At 45.8% G+C, this 25,029-nt stretch overlaps 1 pseudogene; it reads right to left on the reverse strand.

Moving 5' to 3' along the window:
• Nucleotides 1-22,030: 22,030 nt before the first annotated feature.
• On the reverse strand, nt 22,031-22,100 carry LOC137095744 (U6 spliceosomal RNA; annotated as a pseudogene).
• Between the last annotated feature and the right edge of the window lie 2,929 nt (nt 22,101-25,029).

The raw sequence follows: 25,029 nt of genomic DNA on the forward strand, positions 1-25,029 counted from the left end.
CTCTGGCCACGTTGGCCAACGGCTATATCCCATTTTGTGAAACCATTTTACATTGAAATCTGCAGCCTCTTACAACATACTTTGCCTGACTCTGGCCACGTTGGCCAAACGGCTGTATCCCATTTTGTAAAACTATTTCAGTTTGAAAACTGCAGCCACAAATAACATACTTTGCCTTACTTGGGCCACGTTGGTCAAACGGCTATATCCCATTTTGTAAAACCATTTCACTTTGAAGACTGCAGCCTCAAACAACATACTTTGCCTGACTCTGGCCACATTGGCCAAAGAGCAGTATCCCATTTTGTAAAACCATTTCACTTTGAAAACTGCAGCCTCAAACAACAAACTTTGCCTGACTCTGGCCACGTTGGCCAAATGGCTATATCACATTTTGTAAAACCATTTTACTTTGAAAACTGCAGCGTCAAAGAACATACTTTGCCTGACTCTGGCCACGTTGGCCAAATGGCTGAATCCCATTTTGTGAAACCATTTTACCTTGAAATCTGCAGCCTCAAACCATATACTTTCCTGACTTTGGCCATGTTGGCCAATCGGCCGTATCGCATTTCGTAAAACCATTTTACATTGAAAACTGCAGCCTCAGAAAACATACCTTGTCTGAGTCTGGCCACGTTGGCCAAAGGGCTGTATCCCATTTTGTGAAACCATTTTACCTTGAAATCTGCAGCCTCAAACAACATACTTTGCCTGACTCTGGACACGTTGGCTGAAGGGCTGAATCCCATTTTGTAAAACCATTTCGCTTTAAAAACTGCAGCCTCAAACAACATTCTTTGCCTGACTCTGGCCATGTTGGCCAAACGGCTGTATCCCACTTTGTAAAACCATTTCATTTTGGAAACTGCAACCTCAAACAACATACTTTGCCTGACTCTGGCCACGTTGGCCAAACGGCTGTATACCATTTTGTGAAAACATTTTATCTTCAAATCTGCAGCCTCAGACAACATACTTTGCCTGACTTGGGCCACGTTGGCCAAAGGGCTGTTTCCTTTCTTGTGAAACCATTTTACATTGAAATCTGCAGCCTCTAACAACATATTTTGCCTGACTCTGGCCACGTTGGCCAAACGGCTGTATCCTTTTTTGTGAAACCATTTTACATTGAAATCTGCAGCCTCTAACAACATACTTTGCCTGACTCTTACCACGTTGGCCAAAGGACTGTAACCCATTTTGTAAAACCATTTCACTTTGAAAACTGCAGCCTCAAACAACATACCTTGCCTTACTTGGGCCACGTTGGACAAAGGGCTGTATCCCATATTGTGAAAACATTTTATCTTCAAATCTGCAGCCTCAAACAACATATTTTTCCTGACTCTGTACACGTTGGCTAAAGGGCTGTATCCCATTTTGTAAAACCATTTCACTTTTAAAACTACAGCCTCAAACAACATACTTTGCCTGACTCTGGCCACGTTGGCCAAACGGCTGAATCCCATTTTGTGTAACCATTTTACCTTGAAATCTGCAGCCTCAAACAATATAATTTGCCTGAATTTTTCGACGTTGGCCAATCGGCCGTATCGCATTTCGTAAAACCATTTCACTTTGAAAACTGCAGCCTCAAACACCATACTTTGCCTGACTTGGGCCACGCTGGCCAAACGGCTGTATCCCATTTTGTGAAACCATTTTACCTTGAAATCTGCAGCCTCTAACAACATACTATGCCTAACTCTGGCCACGTTGGCCAAACGGCTGTATCCCACTTTGTAAAACTATTTCAGTTTGAAAAGTGCAGCCTCAAACAATATACTTTGCCTTACTTGGGCCACGTTGGACAAAGGGCTGTATCCCATTTTGTGAAAACATTTTATCTTTAAATCTGCAGCCTCTAACAACATATTTTTCTTTACTCTGGCCACGTTGGCCAAACGGTTGTATCCTTTATTGTGAAACCATTTTACCGTGAAATCTGCCGCCTCTAACAACATACTTTGCCTGACTCTCGCCACGTTGGCCAAACGGCTGTATCCCATTTTGTAAAACTATTTCAGTTTGAAAACTGCAGCCACAAACAACATACTTTGCCTGACTCGGGCCACGTTGGCCAAACGACTATATCACATTTTGTAAAACCATTTTACTTTGAAAACTGCAGCGTCAAAGAACATACTTTGCCTGACTCTGGCCACGTTGGCCAAATGGCTGAATCCCATTTTGTGAAACCATTTTACCTTGAAATCTGCAGCCTCAAACAATATACTTTGCCTGACTTTGGCCACGTTGGCCAATCGGCCGTATCGCATTTCGTAAAACCATTTTACTTTGAAAACTGCAGGCTCAGAAAACATACCTTGTCTGAGTCTGGCCACATTGGCCAAAGGGCTGTATCCCATTTTGTGAAACCATTTTACCTTGAAATCTGCAGCCTCAAACAACATACTTTGCCTGACTCTGGACACGTTGGCTGAAGGGCTGTATCCCATTTTGTAAAACCATTTCACTTTAAAAACTGCAGCCTCAAACAACATTATTTGCCTGACTCTGGCCATGTTGGCCAAACGGCTGTATCCCACTTTGTGAAACCATTTCACCTTGAAAACTGCAGCCTCAAACAACATACTTTGCCTGACTCTGGCTACGTTGGCCAAACGGCTGTATCCCATTTTGTAAAATCATTTTACTTTGAAAACTGCAGCCTCAAACAACATACTTTGCCTGACTCGGGTCACGTTGGCCAAAGTGCTGTATCCCATTTTGTAAAACCATTTTACATAGAAATCTGCAGCCTCTAACAACATACTTTGCCTGACTCTGGCCACGTTGGCCAAACGGCTCTATCCCATTTGTAAAACCACTTCAGTTTGAAAACTGCAGCCTCAAAAAAATACTTTGCCTGACTTGGGCCACGTTGGCCAAACGGATGTGTCCCATTTTGTGAAACCGTTTCATCTTCAAATCTGCAGCCTCTAACAACATACTTTGCCTGACTCTGGCCACGTTGGCCAAACAGCTGTATCCCATTTTGTAAAACCATTTCATTTTTAAAACTGCAGCCTCAAACAACATACTTTGCCTGACTTTGGCCACGTTGTCCAATCGGCCGTATCGCATTTCGTAAAACCATTTTACTTTGAAAACTGAAGCCTCAGAAATCAAACCTTATCTGAGTCTGGCCCCGTTGGCCAAAGGGCTGTATCCCATATTTTGAAACCATTTTACCTTGAAATCTGCAGCCTCAAACAACATACTTTGCCTGACTCTGGATACGTTGGCTAAACGGCGGTATCCCATTTTGTAAAACCATTTCACTTGTAAAACTGCAGCCTCAAACAACATTCTTTGCCTGACTCTGGCCATGTTGGCCAAACGGCTATATCCCATTTTGTAAAAACATTTTACTTTGAAAACTGCAGCGTTAAAGAACATACTTTGCCTGACTTTGGCCACGTTGTCCAATCGGCCGTATCGCATTTCGTAAAACCATTTTACTTTGAAAACTGAAGCCTCAGAAATCAAACCTTGTCTGAGTCTGGCCCCGTTGGCCAAAGGGCTGTATCCCATATTTTGAAACCATTTAACCTTGAAATCTGCAGCCTCAAACAACATACTTTGCCTGACTCTGGATACGTTGGCTAAACGGCTGTATCCCATTTTGTAAAACAATTTCACCTTGAAAACTGCAGCCTCAAACAACATACTTTGCCTGACTCTGGATACGTTGGCTAAACGGCTATATCCCATTTTGTAAAAACATTTTACTTTGAAAACTGCAGCGTTAAAGAACATACTTTGCCTGACTCTGGCCACGTTGGCCAAAGGGCTGTATCCCATTTTGTGAAACTATTTTACCCTGAAATCTGCAGCCTCAAACAACATTCTTTGCCTGACTCTGGCCACGTTGGCCAAACGGCTGTATCCTATTTGTAAAACCATTTCAGTTTGAAAACTGCAGCCTCAAAAAACATACTTTGCCTGACTTGGGCCACGTTGGCCAAACGGCTGTATCCCATTTTGTGAAACCGTTTTATCTTCAAACCTGCAGCCCCTAACAACATACTTTGCCTGACTCTGGCCACGTTGGCCAAACGGGTGTATCCCATTTTGTAAAACCATTTCACTTTGAAAACTACAACCCCAAACAACATACTTTGACTGACATGGGCCACGCTGGCCAAACGGCTGTATCCCATTTTGTGAAACCATTTTACCTTGAAATCTGCAGCCTCTAACAATATACTTTGCCTGACTCTGGCCACGTTGGCCAAAAGGCTGTATCCCATTTTGTAAAACCATTTAAGTTTGAAAACTGCAGCCTCAAATAACAAACTTTGCCTGACTTGGGCCACGTTGGCCAAAGGGCTGCATCCCATTTTGTGAAACCATTTTATCTTCAAATCTATAGCCTCTAACAACATATTTTGGCTGAATCTGGCCACGTTGGCCAAACGGCTGTATCCTTTTTTGTGAAACCATTTTACATTGAAATCTGCAGCCTCTAACAACATACTTTCCTGACTCTGGCCACGTAGGCCAAAGGCCTGTATCCCATTTTGTGAAACCATTTTAACTTGAAATCTGCAGCCTCTAACAACATACTTTGCCTGAGTCTGGCCACGTTGGCCAAACGGCTGTATACCATTTTGTAAAACCATTTCAGTTTGAAAACTGCAGCCTCAGACAACATACTTTGCCTGACTTCGGCCACGTTGGTCCAAGGGCTGAATCCCATTTTGTGAATCCATTTTATCTTCAAATCTGCAGCCTCAAACAACATTCTTTGCCTGACTCTGGCCACGTTGGCCAAACAGCTGTATCCCATTTGTAAAACCATTTCAGTTTGAAAACTGCAGCCTCAAAAAACATACTTTGCCTGACTCGGGCCACGTTGGCCAAACGGCTGTATCCCATTTTGTGAAACCGTTTTATCTTCAAATCTGCAGCCTCTAACAACATACTTTGCCTGACTCTGGCCACGTTGGCCAAACGGCTGTATCCCATTTTGTAAAACCATTTCACTTTGAAAACTACAACCTCAAACAACATACTTTCCTGACTCTGGCCACGTTGGCCGAACGGCTGTATCCCATTTTGTGAAACCATTTTAACTTGAAATCTGCAGCCTCTAACAACATACTTTGCCTGACTCTGGCCATGTTGGCCAAACGGCTGTATACCATTTTGTAAAACCATTTCAGTTTGAAAACTGCAGCCTCAGACAACATACTTTGCCTGACTTGGGCCACGTTGGACAAAGGGCTGAATCCCATTTTGTGAATCCATTTAATCTTCAAATCTGCAGCCTCAAACAACATATTTTGCCTGACTCTGGCCACGTTGGCCAAACGGCTGTATCCTTTTTTGTGAAACCATTTTACATTGAAATCTGCAGTCTCTAACAACATACTTTGCCTGACTCTGGCCACGTTGGGCAAAGGGCTGTATCCCATTTTGTAAAACCATTTTACTTTGAAAACTGCAGCCTCAAACAACATACCTTGCCTTACTTGGGCCACGTTGGCCAAAGGGCTGTATCCCTTTTGTGAAAACATTTTACCTTGAAATCTGCAGCCTCAAAAAACATACTTTGCCTGACTCGGTCCACATTGTCCAAAGGGCTGTATCCCATTTTGTGAAACCATTTTACTTTGAACTCTGCAGCCTCAAACAACATAATCTGCCTTACTCGGGCCACGTTGGCCAAAGGGCTGTATCCCATTTTGTGATACCATTTTACCTTGAAATCTGCAGCCTCTAACAACGTACTTTGCCTGACCCTTGCCACGTTGGCCAAACATCTATATCCCATTTTGTAAAACCATTTCACTTTGAAAACTGCAGCCTCAAACAACATACTTTGCCTGACTTGGGCCACGTTGGCCAAACGGCTGTATCCCATTTCGTAAAACCATTTTACTTTGAAAACTGCAGCCTCAAACAACATACCTTGCCTTACTTGGGCCACGTTGGCCAAAGGGCTGTATCCCTTTTGTGAAAACATTTTACCTTGAAATCTGCAGCCTCAAAAAACATACTTTGCCTGACTCGGTCCACATTGTCCAAAGGGCTGTATCCCATTTTGTGAAACCATTTTACTTTGAACTCTGCAGCTTCAAACAACATAATCTGCCTTACTCGGGCCACGTTGGCCAAAGGGCTGTATCCCATTTTGTGAAACCATTTTACCTTGAAATCTGCAGCCTCTAACAACATACTTTGCCTGACCCTGGCCACGTTGGCCAAACATCTATATCCCATTTTGTAAACCATTTCACTTTGAAAACTGCAGCCTCAAACAACATACTTTGCCTGACTTGGGCCACGTTGGCCAAACGGCTGTATCCCATTTCGTAAAACCATTTTACTTTGAAAACTGCAGCCTCAAACAACATACCTTGCCTCACTCTGGCCACGTTTTCCAAAGGGCTGTATCCCATTTTTTGAAACCATTTTACCTTGAAATCTGCAGCCTCAAACAACATACTTTGCCTGACTCTGGCCACGTTGGCCAAAGGGCTGTATCCCATTTCGTAAAACCATTTCACTCTGAAAACTGCAGCCACAAACAACATACTTTGCCTAACTCTGGCCACGTTGGCCAAACGGCTGTATCCCATTTTGTAAAACCATTTCACTTTGAAAATTGCAGCCTTAAACAACAACCTGCTTTGCCTGACACGAGCCACGTTGGCCAAACGGCTGTACCCAATTTTGTAAAACATTTTACTTTGAAAACTGCAACCTCAAAAAACATACTTTGCCTGACTCTGGCCACGTTGGCCAAACGGCTGTATCCCATTTTGTCAAACCATTTCACTTTGAAAATTGCAGCCTTATACAATAACATACTTTGCCTGACTCTGGCCACTATGTCCAAACGGCTCTATCCCATTTCGTAAAACTATTTTACTTTGAAAACTGCAACCTCAAAAAACATACTTTGCCTGACTCTGGCCACGTTGGCCAAAGGGCTGTATCCCATTTTGTAAAACCATTTGACCTTGAAATCTGCAGCCTCAAACAACATACTTTGCCTGACTCTGGCCATGTTGGCCAAAGTGCTGGATCCCATTTTGCAAAATCATTTCACTTTGAAAACTGCAGCCTCAAACAACATACTTTGCCTGACTCTGACCACGTTGGCCAAAGATGTGTTTCCCATTTGGTAAAACCATTTCACTCTGAAAACTGCAGCCTCAAACAACATACTTTGCCTGACTCTGGCCACGTTGTCCAAACGGCTGTATCCCATTTCGTAAAATTATTTTACTTTGAAAACTGCAACCTCAAAAAACATACTTTGCCTGACTCTGGCCACGTTGGCCAAAGGGCTGTATCCCATTTTGTAAAACCATTTTACCTTGAAATCTGCAGCCTCAAACAACACACTTTGCCTGACTCGGTCCACATTGTCCAAAGGGCTGTATCCCAATTTCTGAAACCATTTTACTTTGAACTCTGCAGCCTCAAACAACATACTTTGCCTTACTTGGGCCACATTGGCCAAAGGGCTGTATCCCATTTTGTAAAACCATTTCACTTTGAAAACAGCAGCCTCTAACAACATACTTTGCCTGACCCTGGCCAGGTTGGCCAAACGTCTGTATCCCATTTTGTAAAACCATTTCACTTTGAAAATTGCAGCCCTAAACTACAACATGTTTTGCCTGACTCTAGCCACGTTGGCCAAACGGCTGTATCCCATTTTGTAAAACCATTTTACTTTGAAAACTGCAGCCTCAAACAACATACTTTGCCTGACTCGGGCCACGTTGGCCAAAGGGCTGCATCCCATTTTGTGAAACCATTTTACCTTGAAATCTGCAGCCTCAAAAAAAATACTTTGTCTGTCTCGGTCCACATTGTCCAAAGGGCTGTATCCCATTTTGTGAAACCATTTTACTTTGAACTCTGCAGCCTCAAACAACATACTTTGCCTTACTTGGGCCACGTTGGCCAAAGGGCTGTATCCCATTTTGTGAAACCATTTTACCTTGAAATCTGCAGCCTCTAACAACATACTTTGCCTGACCCTGGCCACATTGGCCAAACGTCTCTATCCCATTTTGTAAAACCATTTCACTTTGAAAACTGCAGCCTCAAAGAACATACTTTGCCTGACTCGGGCCACGTTGGCCAAACGGCTGTATCCCATTTTGTGAAACCATTTTACCTTGAAATCTGCAGCCTCAAACAACATACTTTGCCTGACTCTGGCCACGTTGGCCAAAGTGCTGTATCTCATTTTGTAAAACCATTTCACTTTGAAAATTGCAGCCTTAAACAACAACATATTTTGCCTGACTCTAGCCACGTTGGCCAAACCGCTGTATCCCATTTCGTAAAACCATTTTACTTTGATATCTGCAGCCTCAGACAACACACTTTGCCTGACTTGGGCCACGCTGGCCAAAAGGCTGTATCCCATTTTGTAAAACCATTTTTCTTTGAAAACTGCAGCCTCAAACAACATACTTTGCCTGACTCTGGCCACGTTGGCCAAAGGGCTGTATCCCATTTTGTAAAACCATTTTACCTTGAAATCTTCAGCCTCTAACAACATACTTTGCCTTACTCTGGCCACGTTGGCCAAAGGGCTGTATCCCATTTTTTAAAAACCATTTCACTTTGAAAACTGCAGCCTCAGACAATTTACTTTGCCTGACTCCATCCACGTTGGCCAAAGGGCTGCATCCCGTTTTGTGAAACCATTTTATCTTCAAATTTGCAGCCTCTAACAACATATTTTTCCTGACTCTGGCCACATTGGCCAAACGGCTGTATCCCATTTTGTGAAACCATTTTACCTTGAAATCTGCAGCCTCTAACAACATACTTTGCCTGACCCTGGCCACGTTGGCCAAACATCTGTATCCCATTTTGTAAAACCATTTCACTCTGAAAACTGCAGCCTCAAACAACATACTTTGCCTGACTTGGGCCACGTTGGCCAAACGGCTGTATCCCATTTCGTAAAACCATTTTACTTTGAAAACTGCAGCCTCAAACAACATACCTTGCCTCACTCTGGCCATGTTTTCCAAAGGGCTGTATCCCATTTTGTGAAACCATTTTACCTTGAAATCTGCAGCCTCAAACAACATACTTTGCATGACTCTGGCCACGTTGGCCAAAGGGCTGTATCCCATTTCGTAAAACCATTTCACTCTGAAAACTGCAGCCACAAACAACATGCGTTGCCTAACTCTGGCCACGTTGGCCAAACGGCTGTATCCCATTTTGTAAAACCATTTCACTTTGAAAATTGCAGCCTTAAACAACAACATGCTTTGCCTGACTCGAGCCACGTTGGCCAAATGGCTGTACCCCATTTTGTAAAACATTTTACTTTGAAAACTGCAGCTTTAAACAACATACTTTGCCTGACTCTGACCACGTTGGCCAAAGATGTGTTTCCCATTTGGTAAAACCATTTCACTCTGAAAACTGCAGCCTCAAACAACATACTTTGCCTGACTCTGGCCACGTTGTCCAAACGGCTGTATCCCATTTCGTAAAATTATTTTACTTTGAAAACTGCAACCTCAAAAAACATACTTTGCCTGACTCGGTCCACATTGTCCAAAGGGCTGTATCCCAATTTCTGAAACCATTTTACTTTGAACTCTGCAGCCTCAAACAACATACTTTGCCTTACTTGGGCCACATTGGCCAAAGGGCTGTATCCCATTTTGTAAAACCATTTCACTTTGAAAACAGCAGCCTCTAACAACATACTTTGCCTGACCCTGGCCAGGTTGGCCAAACGTCTGTATCCCATTTTGTAAAACCATTTCACTTTGAAAATTGCAGCCCTAAACTACAACATGTTTTGCCTGACTCTAGCCACGTTGGCCAAACAGCTGTATCCCATTTTGTAAAACCATTTTACTTTGAAAACTGCAGCCTCAAACAACATACTTTGCCTGACTCGGGCCACGTTGGCCAAAGGGCTGCATCCCATTTTGTGAAACCATTTTACCTTGAAATCTGCAGCCTCAAAAAACATACTTTGTCTGTCTCGGTCCACATTGTCCAAAGGGCTGTATCCCATTTTGTGAAACCATTTTACTTTGAACTCTGCAGCCTCAAACAACATACTTTGCCTTACTTGGGCCACGTTGGCCAAAGGGCTGTATCCCATTTTGTGAAACCATTTTACCTTGAAATCTGCAGCCTCTAACAACATACTTTGCCTGACTCTAGCCACGTTTGCCAAACCGCTGTATCCCATTTCGTAAAACCATTTTACTTTGAAATCTGCAGCCTCAAACAACATACTTTGCCTGACTTGGGCCACGTTGGCCAAAGGGCTGTACCCCATTTTGTAAAACATTTTACTTTGAAAACTACAGCCTCAAACAACATACCTTGCCTGACTCTGGCCACGTTGGCCAAAGGGCTGTATCCCATTTTGTGAAACCATTTTTCCTTGAAATCTGCAGCCTCAAGCAACATACTTTGCCTGACTCTGGCCACGTTGGCCAAAGTGCTGTATCCCATTTTGTAAAACCATTTCACTTTGAAAACTGCAGCCTCAGACAACACACTTTGCCTGACTTGGGCCACGCTGGCCAAAAGGCTGTATCCCATTTTGTAAAACCATTTTTCTTTGAAAACTGCAGCCTCAAACAACATACTTTGCCTGACTCTGGCCACGTTGGCCAAAGGGCTGTATCCCATTTTGTAAAACCATTTTACCTCGAAATCTTCAGCCTCTAACAACATACTTTGCCTTACTCTGGCCACGTTGGCCAAAGGGCTGTATCCCATTTTTTAAAAACCATTTCACTTTGAAAACTGCAGCCTCAGACAATTTACTTTGCCTGACTCCATCCACGTTGGCCAAAGGGCTGCATCCCGTTTTGTGAAACCATTTTATCTTCAAATTTGCAGCCTCTAACAACATATTTTGCCTGACTCTGGCCACATTGACCAAACGGCTGTATCCCATTTTGTGAAACCATTTCACTTTCAAAACTGCAGCCTCAGACAACATACTTTGCCTGACTCGGGACACATTGGCCAAACGGCTGTATCCCATTTTGTAAAACCATTTTACCTTGAAATCTGCAGCCTCAAACAACATACTTTGCCTGACTCTGACCATGTTGGCCAAAGTGCTGTATCCCATTTTGTAAAACCATTTCACTTTGAAAACTGCAGCCTCAAACAACATACTTTGCCTGACTTGGGCCACGCTGGCCAAACGGCTGTATCCCATTTTGTAAAACCATTTCACTTTGAAAACTGCAGGAGGGTGGGGGACCACATGGGTGCAGAAAACTCCACCCATGTGGTCCCCCACCCTCCTATGTATACTATCCCTGATAGTATTGACTGGTGAAAGGGGCAGGGGAGGAAGTGGGCTGGAGCCTGTGAAGAACAATGAGGGGGTGAGGGGGGATAAAGAAAACCAAGGCAACTGGCAAGAAAAAACACCAACATTCCAAACAACTGGTGAAACAGAGACTAAGACCTTGGTCATGAACTGCGGCACGGAGGAGGGGAGGTGTTCCACTAGCCGAGGGGCCCCCATAGAGGTCGTGGTGGGAAGGAGGAGATGCGGGAAAAGGAGACCTCAAATTCGGCTAAATTCGGACCATTTATCCACATTAACAATTCCAAATCGGTCTCCTAAGGTAAATTGGTGTAACCAGGTGAGTGGACCCTCTGGACTGAAGGTGGTGCTGTTGAACGCCAGATTTGTCAACGGAAAAACGACCTGGATCCAGGACCTAATCCTGGACGAGCGGGCAGATCTGGCGTGCATCACGGAGACCTGGCTGGATGAAGCTGGAGGAGTAAATCTGACCCAGCTCTGTCCTCCAGGCTTCTCCGTGCAGCACCAACCAAGATCCGGAGGTCGGGGAGGCGGGGTCGCAGTGGTCTATAGAGATTCCATCCATCTGACCAGGTGCCCCATCCCGCAGACCACAAATTTTGAATGCGTCTACATGAGGGTGGGTGACCGGGACAGAATAGGGATTCTGCTAGTGTACCGTCCACCTCGCTGCACTACAGTCTCCCTAGCTGAGCTAGCGGGGGTGGTCTCGAGCCTGGCGTTGGAGTCTCAACAGCTCCGTGTGCTGGGAGACTTCAATATCCATGCCGAGGCGACCCTCACAGGTGCGGCTCAGGACTTCATGTCTGCCATGGCAACCATGGGGCTGTCCCAACAAATATCTGGCCCCACCCACTGTGCTGGACACACATTGGACTTGGTTTTCTGCCAGGGATGGGAACAGGGTGGCGGTGTGGAGGAGTTGTCCATCTCTCCGTTGCCATGGACCGACCACTTCCTGATCAGATTTAGGCTCACTGCGCCCCCTAACCTCTGCAAAGGTGGAGGACCCATTAAGATGGTCCGCCCCAGAAGGCTGATGGATCCGAATGGATTCCTGACGGCTCTTGGGGATTTTCCCGCCATCTCGGTAGGTGACCATGTCGAAGCCTTGGTCGCTCTCTGGAATGGGGAGATGGCCAGGGCTATTGACATGATTGCTCCGGAACGTCCCCTCTCAAGTAGCCGAGCTAAACCAGCCCCTTGGTTTACTGAGGAGCTGGCAGTGATGAAGCGAAGGAAGAGGGAACTAGAGAGCGTGTGGCGTTCGGATCCGAGCGAGTCAAATCGAGCACGGTTTGTGTCCTTTCTTAGGGCATATGCCGCGGCAATAAAGGCCGCAAAGAAAACCTTCTTTGCGGCCACTATTGCGTCTGCAAAGAACCGTCCGGCGGAGTTGTTTCGGATTGTCAGAGGTCTTTTAACTCCCGCCACCTCAGGCGGGAGCCCTGACAATTCGGTCACGCGCTGTGAAGCATTTGCTCGGTTCTTTGCAGACAAAGTCGCCTTGATCCGTTCTGGGCTGGACGCCGCATTAAATGCGGTCTCTGAGGATGTAACAAGAGCACCTGCTTGTCCTATTTTGATGGATTCTTTTCAGTTTGTGAAACCCGAGGATGTGGACAAGATACTTGGAGGAATGAGGCCCACCACGTCCATCCTAGACCCCTGCCCATCCTGGCTTCTGAGGGAGGCCAGAGGGGGATTGGCTGAGTGGGTAACAGTGGTGGTGAATGCCTCCCTTCGGGAAGGCAAGATTCCAGCGAGCCTAAAACAGGCTATTATAAAGCCGCTGTTGAAGAAACCATCACTGGACCCCACTAAATTGGACAACTTTCGGCCTGTTTCCAATCTCCCCTTTTTGAGCAAAGTCATGGAAAGCGTGGTGGCCTCACAACTCCAGGTATTCTTGAGAGACACGGATTATCTGGATCTGGCACAGTCTGGTTTCAGACCGGGACATGGTACCGAGACGGTCTTGGTCGCCTTAGTGGATGATCTGCGCCGGGAGCTAGACAGGGGGAGTGTGTCCCTGTTGGTGCTCCTGGACCTCTCAGCGGCCTTCGATACCGTCGACCACGGTATCCTTCTGGGGCGCCTTGCGGAAATGGGCCTTGGGGGCACTGCTTTGCAGTGGCTCCAGTCATTCCTGGAGGGCCGCACCCAGAAGGTGTTATTGGGGGACTCCTGTTCTACACCACAACCTTTGACTTGTGGGGTTCCACAGGGTTCCATACTGTCCCCCATGCTGTTTAATATCTACATGAAGCCGCTGAGTGAGATCATCCGGAGTTTCGGGGTGCGGTGTCATCTGTATGCAGATGATGTCCAACTCTGTCACTCCTTTCCACCTGCTACTAAGGAGGCTGTCCAGGTCCTGAACCGGTGCCTGGCCGCTGTAACGGTCTGGATGAGGGCGAACAAACTGAAATTAAATCCAGACAAGACAGAGGTACTCCTGGTCAGTCGCAAGGCCGAACGGGGTATAGGGTTACAGCCTGTGCTGGATGGGGTCGCACTCCCCTTGAAGGCGCAGGTTCGCAGCTTGGGTGTGACCCTGGACTCATCGTTGAGCCTGGATCTCCAGGTTTCAGCGGTGACCAGGGGAGCATTTGCACAGCTCCGGCTCGTGTGCCAGCTGCGCCCGTATCTCGGGGAGTCTGACTTGGCCACGGTGGTACACGCTCTGGTCACATCCCGCCTTGACTACTGCAACGCTCTCTACGTGGGGCTGCCCTTGAAGACGGCCCGGAAGCTTCATCTGGTTCAGCGCGCGGCAGCCATGTTACTAACTGGAGCGGGAGGCCGGGAGCACACAACGCCCTTGTTGTCCCAGCTCCACTGGCTGCCGATTTGCTACCGGACCCAATTTAAGGTGCTGGTTTTGGCCTACAAAGCCCTAAACGGCTCCGGCCCAAAATACCTTTCGGACCGCATCTTGGCCTACGAGCCCACGAGGACCTTGAGATCGTCTGGGGAGGCCCTTCTCTCGATCCCGCCTGCCTCACAGGCACGTCTGGTGGGGACGAGGGAGAGGGCCTTCTCGGTGGTGGCCCCCCGGCTGTGGAACACTCTCCCTGCAGACATCAGACAGGCGCCTTCCCTTATGTCCTTCCGAAAAAGCCTTAAGACATGGCTGTTCGAGAAGGCATTTAGTTAAGTGCTATAAAAATGTGGTAAAGACGACTGGAAAGGAACAAGTAATATGAGATTGGTTATGATTCCACTATGAGACGAAGCGGATTTTTAGTGTAATTTTGTAATTATTGTATTGTTAATATGTTGTTGTAATTGCCTCTTTGTAAATTGCCTTTTTATATGTGTTGTACACCGCCATGAGTCGCCCTAAAGGGCTGAGAATGGCGGTTAATAAATGCATCAAATAAATAAATAAATAAATAAATAAATTAAACAACATACTTTGCCTGACTCTGACCACGTTGGCCAAAGATTTGTTTCCCATTTTGTAAAACCATTTCACTCTGAAAACTGCAGCCTCAAACAACATACTTTGCCTGACTCTGGCCACGTTGTCCAAACGGCTGTATCCCATTTCGTAAAACTATTTTACTTTGAAAACTGCAACCTCAAAAAACATACTTTGCCTGACTCTGGCCACGTTGGCCAAAGGGCTGTATCCCATTTTGTAAAACCATTTTACCTTGAAATCTGCAGCCTCAAACAACATACTTTGCCTGACTCGGTCCACATTGTCCAAAGGGCTGTATCCCATTTTGTGAAACCATTTTACTTTGAACTCTGCAGCCTCAAACAACATACTTTGCCTTACTTGGGCCACGTTGCCCAAAGGGCTGTATCCCATTTTGTAAAACCATTTCACTTTGAAAACTGCAGCCTCTAACAACATACTTTGCCTGACCCTGGCCACGTTGGCCAAACGTCTGTATCCCATTTTGTAAAACCATTTCACTTTGAAAATTGCAGCCCCAAACTACAACATATTTTGCCTGACTCTAGCCACGTTGGCCAAACCGCTGTATCCCATTTTGTAAAACCATTTTATTTTGAAAACTGCAGCCTCAGACAACATACTTTGCCTGACTTGGGCCACGCTGGCCAAAAGGCTGTATCTCATTTTGTAAAACCATTTTTCTTTGAAAACTGCAGCCTCAAACAACATACTTTGCCTGACTCTGGCCACGTTGGCCAAAGGGCTGTATCCCATTTTGAAAACCATTTTACCTTGAAATCTTCAGCCTCTAACAACATACTTTGCCTTACTCTGGCTCTACTTTGAAATATTAACACTGCATTGTTAATCAGCCCTGTGCCGCAGAATATTTGATCCGCTGTACTGCTGTAAAGTCTGTAAAGGTATTATGATCCTTCATAAGGGATGGGTGAACTCACAATGCTGTTGTGATTCCCACTTGAGGACTTTGTCTGTATACAAAGGAACGGTCATTCGAGGAACCTAAATTTAAAAAAAATAAAAACCCTTAGGAAACCTAAAAATAAATAAATAAATAAATAAACACTAATAATTTAAAAATATATATACCGTAAAAATTGGCATATTAGACGACTTTCTAAGCCAAGAAAGTCATCTTAAAAGTGGGGGGGGGGGGGGGAGGTCGTCTTGTGTGCCGGCTATAAGTTCCACCACTTGAGGATGCCGAGAGCGAGGGACGCGAGCAGCCATGAGAGGCCAAAGGGAGCCTGCTGCTATCGCAGCTCAGCTAGCCAGCACTCCCGATCCTCCTCCTCCTCCCCCCTCGCCATCCCCAAGCAGCGCAGCCGCTGCCGCTCCTCCTCCTCCTCCCATTCCCGGCCTCTTTCTCCCTCTCCTCTCCTTCCTCAAACAGTGCTACTCAAGGAGAGTCAAACCAAAGGCACCTCCGAGAATGTCCTGCCGGAGAAACTTCTTCTTTCTCCCTCCCCTCTTTGGGGTTTCTTTCCTGTCTCTGTGCTCAGCTCCCTCTGAAAGAACAGCCGCTCTTCAGTTTTAAAAGTTTTCAATAGCCTGCAGAGGGAGGAAGAAAAAGGTCTCTTTCCCCCCATTTTGTTTTGTTTCTGCAGCCAAGAACGAGGTAGCCTTAAAGGGGAAGTCCCAGTGCAAGGACCATCTATTCTTAAAGGGGAATCCCCCCCCCCCCCCCAAATAACTGCCACAGATTCAGTGCCATGGAATCACAGGAGTTGTAGTTTTACAAGGTCCTTAGCCTTCCCTGTTTAAGAGAGCCAGTACCATACCAAACTACAAGTCCCAGTTTTCTATCAGATTGTTTTGAATTTCAACTCTCACAATTCCTAACAGCTACTGGCTGGGTTGCTGTGAGTTTTCCAGACTGTATAGCCATGTTCAAAAAGTGTCCTCTCCTGATGTTTTGCCCAGATATGCCAGGCATCCTTGGAGGTTGTGAGGTCTGTTGGAAACATGGCAAGTGGGAGAAAGAACTCTTGTCTGCTTGAGGCAAGTGGGAATGTTGCTATTGGCTACCTTGATTAGCATTGAATGGCCTTGCAGCTTCAAAGCCTGGCTGCTTCCTGCCTGGGGGAATCCTTTGTTGGGAGCTGTTAGTTGGTCCTGATTTTTTATTGTCTGGATTTCCCCTGCTTTTGAGTGTTGTTTTTTATTTACTGTCCTGATTTTAGAGGAGTTTTTTTAAATACTGGTAGCCAGATTTTGTTCATTTTCATGGTTTCCTCCTTTCTGTTGAAATTGTCCACATGCTTCTTGTGGATTGCAATGGCTTCTCTGTGGAGTCTGACATGGTGGTTGTGAGAGTGGTCCAGCATTTCTGTGTTCTCAAATACTGACTGTTAGGAATTGTGGGAGTTGAAGTCCAAAACACCTGGAGGGCTACAGTTTGCCCATGCCTGATTTAGATCTATCTCAAAAAGGGTATATTCATCAAACCCTTTGGGCATGACCTTGGAAATATCTGGCTGCAGTGCAAAATGTTCTCACGTGTTGGGTTTTGGAAGCTGCACAAGATGGCTTTATGACAACTTCTGTCCCCTCAGCTTACCACTAGCTGCTGCATTTCCCTCCCCTGGCTTATACTCGAGTCAATAAATTTTCCCAGTTTTTGGTCGTAAAATTAAGTGCCTCAGCTTATATTCGGGTCAGCTTATACTCGAGTATATATGGCAACTAGAACTGGATGGTCACCTGTTGGGGAGGCTTGCATTGTGTCTTCCTGCCTGGCAGGAGTGAGTGGGTTGGAATGGATGGCCATTGGAGTCCCAACTCTAGCGTTCTGTCGTTGTTGTTATTGTTAAGCAGAGTTGTATGGCCACCTGTTAGGAAGGCTTGCATTGTGTCTTCCTGCGTGGCAGGAATGGGGTTGGACTGAATGGTCATTGAGGTCCCTTCTATTATTGTTGTTGTTGTTATTGCTATTATTGTTGCTATTGCTATTATTAAGTAGAACAGGATGGCCATCTGTCGGGAAGGCTTGGACATGTGTTCCTGTCTGGCAGAATTAGGGTTAGACTGGATGGCCATTGGAGTCCCTTCCAATTCTAGATTTCCATTATTGTTGTTGTTGTTGGGGAAAGGACATTGGACCCGGCCCTGGTCTCACTCTAGGTAAGGTAAGGTAAAAATTTATAGAACTTTATTACGCTCCATGGACCCACAACTGTTAAATAAATAATAAACATACAGGAGTTTACAGGTGAGGTAAAGGTTTTCTCCTGACGTTAAGTCCAGTCATGTCCGGCTCTGGAGGTTGGCGCTCATCTCCATTTCTAAGCCGAAGAGCTGGATGCTGCTTTGATAGTCTTGGATTTGAAATCAAATCTGATGTTTTTATTTTTTATTTTTATTTGGTGTGCAATGGAAGAGGGGTGGTCTTATACGGCGAGTATATACCAAACCCTATATTTTAACTGTAAAAGTTGGGGGTCGTCTTATACACCCAGTCATCTTATATGCCAGAATATACGGTATTTAAAAACCATTAAAAAATTTAACCCTTTGAAAAGGGAGAACCTTGCATTTACCAGAGAACAGCTGCTACAGTAATATTGATATCAATTTAGTTCTCACTGAATCAACTTATGATCTCATCTTTCTTCAATCCACTTCAACTACCTCATTCCCCCCCCCCTCCCAACACTTCACCTCGTGGTGAAATCCTAAACCTCCATCACACCAACCACAGCAATAATGCCCCCCCTACCCACTTAAACTACCTCACCCCCTATGACCCTATATCCCATGGTACAATCCAAATCCACAACGCCAAACCAATCACGGCGATTTTTACGGCACCCTTCACCCCAAAGAAAAAAATTACTCGGCAGGAGCAAGGCATTTCTCTCTGTGAAACGCTTCTGCATTTGGTTATATCTTCCCAAATTAATTTGAGTGTATGAAGATTGAACAGTAAGTGGAAAAGTATTTGCAGCTTATCAAATCCTCCTCCTATTGTGTACGTGTCAGGGTACGCGGTGCTGTGGGGAGCTCCTCCGTTATAACGGAGCAGAGCGATCAAGGCTTGTATTAGTCCTTTAATAATGGTGTACTCTGTAAAGGGGGAAGTCAAAAAAGTCACCATGCCAGCTCTCATAAAGGACCCCATTCGCACAGTGATTGTGAACTTTGCACACACCAATTTGTGGAAGAACAGGAGATAGAACTACACTGTGAGTGAACTTGCTGGGCATCACACCAGGCCTACATCTTTGGTGCACCGCCATTGCTGTGCCATTTAAGAAGGATTTGCGGAGGTGGAACTCATTGTTCTGGGCATGGTGCCTTTGGAAATATATCCCTGGAAGTACGCATTTCTGCACCGAACAATAGTTGACTACGCTGACATCGTTGGGTTAACATCCCACTGAAGCGCTATGCCATCTCCTCTGTTTGGGCAGCTAAAGCTCTCCCGGTGCAGCGGTGTGTTAGGGCCATCTATATGAGGAGATCACATAACTTCCTGAGGTCGTTGAATAAAAATTGAAAGTCTGCTTGTAGATTGCTGTAATTGACAATTTATTTTAAAAATCGGTTCAACATTTCTAATTTAAATTGTTCTCAAAAAATGTTTGTATAACTTTAATTTCATTCTACATCCTCCCTCTCCAAGCTCTACGTAAAGTATGTACAATATAATACGTATGAAACATACTATTAAGGGGTATAAGCTCTGTAATAGCACCGCTCCAGGAATTGTCCTGTAGCTCCAGTCGTCTGGATGTAACACTTATCTGCCAGTCTCGGGGGAAGGTAGGGGGAGTGACGTTTGCATTTGGCTTTCACTGCATCTCCTTAAGTTTCCCTCCAGTATGTTTCTGAGGGATGGGTGTACCCTTTAACACACATGGTTTAGTCGTGATACTCTAACACCCCTACACAACAGCTGTCATTGTTGCGTGACTATTCCTTATATTCTGGCCAAGGGAATTTCTCCATCTGTCTGTTGTTAGTGGTGTCAATATCCATACTGTGTTTTGGCTGTGTTCTGCACCTTGCTGATGTTTAACAGTGATTGTCCGGTGACTTATCAGCTCCTGAGTGGCATCGAAAGAAGACATCTTCAATGTGACATTTTCTACTGTTGTACCAATTGTCTTGTTGGAGCTGTCTGGCTGGTTGCTGAGTGTAGGCCAATACTTCGTCCCTGACAGTCTTTGGGAGGAACCAACACTCTCTGCTCTATGGGTGTTACTGCTTCCTGCTCCTTCAGAGTACACCACCTGCTCCCTGTCTCATGTCCAGTATCCTGTTGAACTTCCCTTCTGGAGCCTAACTGTCCAAATCCTATCTTTGAGTGGTGTATGCTACTCTGCTGAGTTGTCCTGCGTTGTGTATTTCTTGCCTGGTATTTTTGGATTTGCCTTTCTTTTCCCTGCGTATGTGGAAGTAATACTTGCGAGTTTGAAGTCAAGTTAATGGCTGGGTTTTTAACATAGGTACTTCATGAGTAAAGGCCAGCAAGGTAGACCTGATTTTGTATTCTGTTACGACTTTGACATGAAAGGAAACCTGGTCCCCTTTTCTTCCTTAACATCTGACCTGCCCTTAAACTGCAAGCTGCTACCTTGTGGATGACTTTCTGGACTGCCAGGTTGACTGCCGTGTGTTGGTGGGTCGTTCAGGTCTCCTGTTTATTGTGCCAAGGCCCCATCGTTGCAATGCCTCGTTGCTCGAGTTCCTTTCTTGACATTGTCTGCACTGGCAGCAGTACTCTCCTTGGGGTATGTTGTACTTTCCCATGTTTTCATGTGGCGTTATGCTTCTGCTGATGTGGGTCACTACCGTACTGGGTAGGGGAATGGGAGGAGACTATGTTAAGATATAGCTTTTCTCGCACCTCGCTACCGTCGACGGATTATCTGCACCCCTTTCATTTGAAATCCACTTCCTTTGATTCTCCCAGCCAGATGCCACTCCTTAGTGGTCCCAGGGATGTGGTCCAATGTGACCTTTGTCTTTGAATGACAATTTCTATGCATTGCTGGCATCAGGATTCTTCCTCTTCCCTTAGACATCCAAAGCAGTGTGGGCTTCATACTCAGATGGATCCCCCCACTGCTTCCGTTGATCAAGACCACTGTCCCCTCACTGTTCATCTCCCTGTCCACCAGCCTTTCTTATTCATTTTTTTCCATCTTCTTCCTCCAGGGGGGGTTAAGGGTTAATGGCCCCTGAAGGGCTTTGAGGTGGCCAGAAAGGTGCGCTGGCCTTCAGTGCAGGCAAGCGTTCAGTCTAAAACTGAGGGGGGGGGTGTCCGGCACGGTGGCGTATGCATTGGGCCTGCACAACAGGAGAGCCGTCGTTCCCGGGTCCCCTTCCGGTTGTCATGTAGCTTTCACAGCAGGCAAGCAGTCATTCCCGAGAACCCTTACGGTTGTCACATATGCATTTCGCTTTCACAGCTGGCAAGCAGTCATTCCCAGGGCCCCTTCCAGTTGTCATGTATGCATTTAGCTTTCACAGCATCTCTGCCCTCCCCCACCAACCCCCCGTGAACCAGTAGGTGTTCCTTGGTTAGGAGGTTTTTAATCCTTTTTCCCATCTTTGGGTAGAGTCAGAAGTTCAGTTTTCAGCCTGGCAGGCAACATCTCTGTAGTTCCCGGGAGAGGTGGCGTATGCATTGGGCTTTCACAACAGGAGAGCCGTCATTCCCTTGGCCCCTTCCGGTTGTCATGTATGCATTTAGCTTTCCCAGCAGGTAAGCAGTCAATCCCGGGTGCCCTTCCGGTTGTCATGTATGCATTTAGCTTTCACACAGGCAAGCAGTCATTCCCAGGCGCCCTTCCGGTTGTCATGTATGGATTTAGCTCTCACAGCAGGTAAGCAGTTAATCCCAGGCGCCCTTCCAGTTGTCATGTATGCATTTAGCTTTCACAGCAGGCAAGCAGTCATTCCCAGGGCCCCTTCCAGTTGTCATGTATGCATTTAGCTTTCACAGCATCTCTGCCGTCCCCCACCAATCCCCCGTGAACCAGTAGGTGTTCGTTGGTTCAGAAGTTTTTAATCCTCTTTCCCATCTTTGGGTAGAGTCAGAAGTTCAGTTTTCAGCATGGCAGGCAACGTCTCTTTAGTTCCCAGGAGAGGTGGCGTATGCATTGGGCTTTCACAACAGGAGAGCCATAATTCCCGGGGCCCCTTCCGGTTGTCATGTATGCATTTAGCTTTCACAGCACGCAAGCAGTCATTCCCGGCACCCTTCCGGTTGTCATGTATGCATTTAGCTTTCACAGCAAGCAAGCAGTCATTCCCGGGCGCCCTTCCAGTTGCGCAGGGGCCATGCTAATCTTCTCTGTATCGTTCCAATTTTAGTATATGTGCTGCCGAAGCGAGCATTTAGCTTTCACAGCAGGTAATCAGTCGATCCCGGGTGCCCTTCCGGTTGTTATGTATGCATTTAGCTTTCACACAGGCAAGCAGTCATTCCTGGGCACCCTTCTGGTTGTCATGTATGCATTTAGCTTTCACAGCAGGCAAGCAGTCATTCCCAGTGCCCCAGCTTGGCAGGCAACGTCTCTGTAGTTTCCAGGAGAAGTGACGTATGTCTTTTTAAATTCCCTTGGAAGATTCCTCATATCCCAAAAGGAAAGTCTTCTGCTGGGGCCAAGGGGTCAAACCCGTTTTGAAACTGCAATGTACTTAGAAAAGTGCTGCCACAAACCACATACTTTGCCTGACTCTGGCCAGCTTGGCCCAAGGGCTGTGTATCCCATTTTCTTAAACCATTTTACTTTGAAATCAGCTTCCACAAATAAATTACATCTGCCGAGTCCTGCCGGCCGGAGTGACATTTGCATTTTGCTTTCACTGCATCTTTTCAGTACAGTGTGCTGTGCCATCAAGGGCAGGTATTCTCGCTCAAAGGCCAGCTTGACTTCTCCTTTCCTCATGATGTGGCCAAAGTACTACTGTTTGCTTCCATCAACGCTTGTTCTGCACCCTTTCTTTAGTCATTCCCATGGTTGTCATGTATGCATTTAGCTTTCACAGCATCTCAGCCGCCCTCCACCTTCCCCCGTGAACCAGTACGTGTTCGTTGGTTCGGGAATTTTTAATCCTATTTCCCATCTTTGGGTACATTCAGAAGTTCAGTATTGAGCTTGGCAGGCAACGTCTCTGTAGTTCCCGGGAGAAGTGACATATGCATTGGGCTTTCACAGCAGGCAAGCAGTCATTCCAGGGGGCCCTTGCAGTTGTGATCACAGTGATCTGGTCCGACGTTTCCTTTGTCTTTGGGTGTCATTTCCTCTGCATCGCTGCCATCAGGTTTCTTCTCTTCCCTTTGACATCCAGAGCAGTGTTGGCTTTTTCCTCTGATGGATCGCTGCATACGTAGAGCAAGGCCACTGTATCCTTGGCGTCCATCTCCCTGTGCCCCTGATTCTCTTTTTCCAGTTCTCCTTCTTCCATCATGGGCGTTAAGGGTAAATGCACCCCTTCTAGGGCATTGAGGTGGTCAGAATGATTGGGCTTCCCTTCACTGCAGGCAAGCATTCAGACAGAAACTCGGGGGGGGGGGGGTTAAGGCTTGATGCCACCCGGCAGGGCTTAGAGACATTCTCACAAGGGGAACAAACCCATACTGTATTCCTCCACCAATCCCTGTGAACCAGTAGGTGTTCGTTGGTTCAGGAATTTTTAATCCTCTTTCCCATATTTGGGTACATTCAGAAGTTCAGTATTGAGCTTGGCAGGCAACGTCTCTGTAGTTCCTGGGAGAAGTGACGTATGCATTTGCACAAACTCCCCTGAACCAGTGGGTGATCGTTGGTTCGGGAATTTTAAATCCTCTTCCCCATCTTTGGGTACATTCAGAAGTTCTGTGTTACGCGTGCTATGATCTGGGATTTGTCTGCTTACTTCTGATCAACTTATGCATGCAACTCCTGGGTGGCCTCCTAATTTATTTATTTTTAAAAGGAGTATTCATATGAAATTTTTGTTCCTAACGCATAAGTTCTATGGTATATCCTGAGGGTAATGTCTACCTGGCTGCTTTGTGTAGGCCAGTTCTTTTTTCTCAGAGTTTCTTCTGGAAGAAACACTACCCTCTGCTCGATGGGTGCTATTGCTTCTTGCTTGTTCTGAGTCTGCCAAGTTTTTCCAGAGTCTGCTTCAATGTTGCGCACTCCCTTCCATCTGGAGCTTACCGTAGCTTTCCTCTCCTTGAGGGTTCTCTGTATGTCTTCTGTGCTGTGATGGCCGATTAAAGGTCTGCAGCATACATTTCCTGAAAGGCTAGCTAATTCCTAATTCCTACTGTTACTTTATGCTTTCTCTGGAACGATTTTAACCGCCTAATGTTCTCCTGTCTTTAATCCATTGGCTTATTTAATGTTATTATCTGATATTTATAATCACAACCTTGGTTCATATCGTTTTTCCATAAATTGATATCTGCTTTAAGTTTTAATACCCGGTCCTTCTCTACACCCAAGGAGAATCAGAGGTGTGTCTGCTTTACTGCTTTATGTATTTGTGCACTCCTCCATGGTGGATCCAATTTACTTTCCCTTGGCCAGCAGGAGTTTCATTCTAGGCATGTTTGGGTAGCTTTTTGCGATTACACGGGTTGCGCTGGTGTTGGGGCGGGTAGGTTGGAATCATCTCAACCTCTTTATCCTTTTTCCATAGTATCAATCCAGTATTTTAGTAATGTGGGAGTGTCAGTTTGTCTGCTCTGAGGAGGATAGCTATTGTTCATAGGGGAAGAGATTTAGAGAGATTTAGATTTGCTGTAATACTGGCATACATAGTCGTTTGTTCTTCTCATTCATGATTTCTTACAGGGCAGTTCTGTGAGTCTTCTATTTCCGTTTCGGAGGGATGGGTGCTCCCTTTCTCGCACACGGTGGCGTCGCGTTACTCAAACACCACAACAAAAGAGCTGTCCTTGTAGGGTGCCTTCCCCTAAGTGCTAAGCGCACTTTTTCCTCCCTCTCTCTGTTGTTTGTAGTGTAAATATCCAAAATGCAGTTTGGCTGCTCCTTGCAAACATTTCACTGAGCTTGTCTGGTGAGTAATGTGCTCCTGAGTGGCATCGAAGGAAGACATCTTCAATGAGACGTCTTCTACAGATGTACAAATTGTCTGGTTGGAACTGTCTGCCTGGCTGCTGAGTGTAGGCCAGTACTTCATCCCAGACTATCCTCGGGAATAACCACAACTCTCAGCTCTATGGGTGCAACTGCTTCCTTATTAAGGTGTCTTTGAACCCTTTTGTTCTTCCACATGTGAGCTGCCCTTTCCCAGCTATCTTTTACCT

Source organism: Anolis sagrei, chromosome Y (assembly GCF_037176765.1).
Source record: "Anolis sagrei isolate rAnoSag1 chromosome Y, rAnoSag1.mat, whole genome shotgun sequence".
Lineage (NCBI taxonomy): Eukaryota > Metazoa > Chordata > Lepidosauria > Squamata > Dactyloidae > Anolis > Anolis sagrei.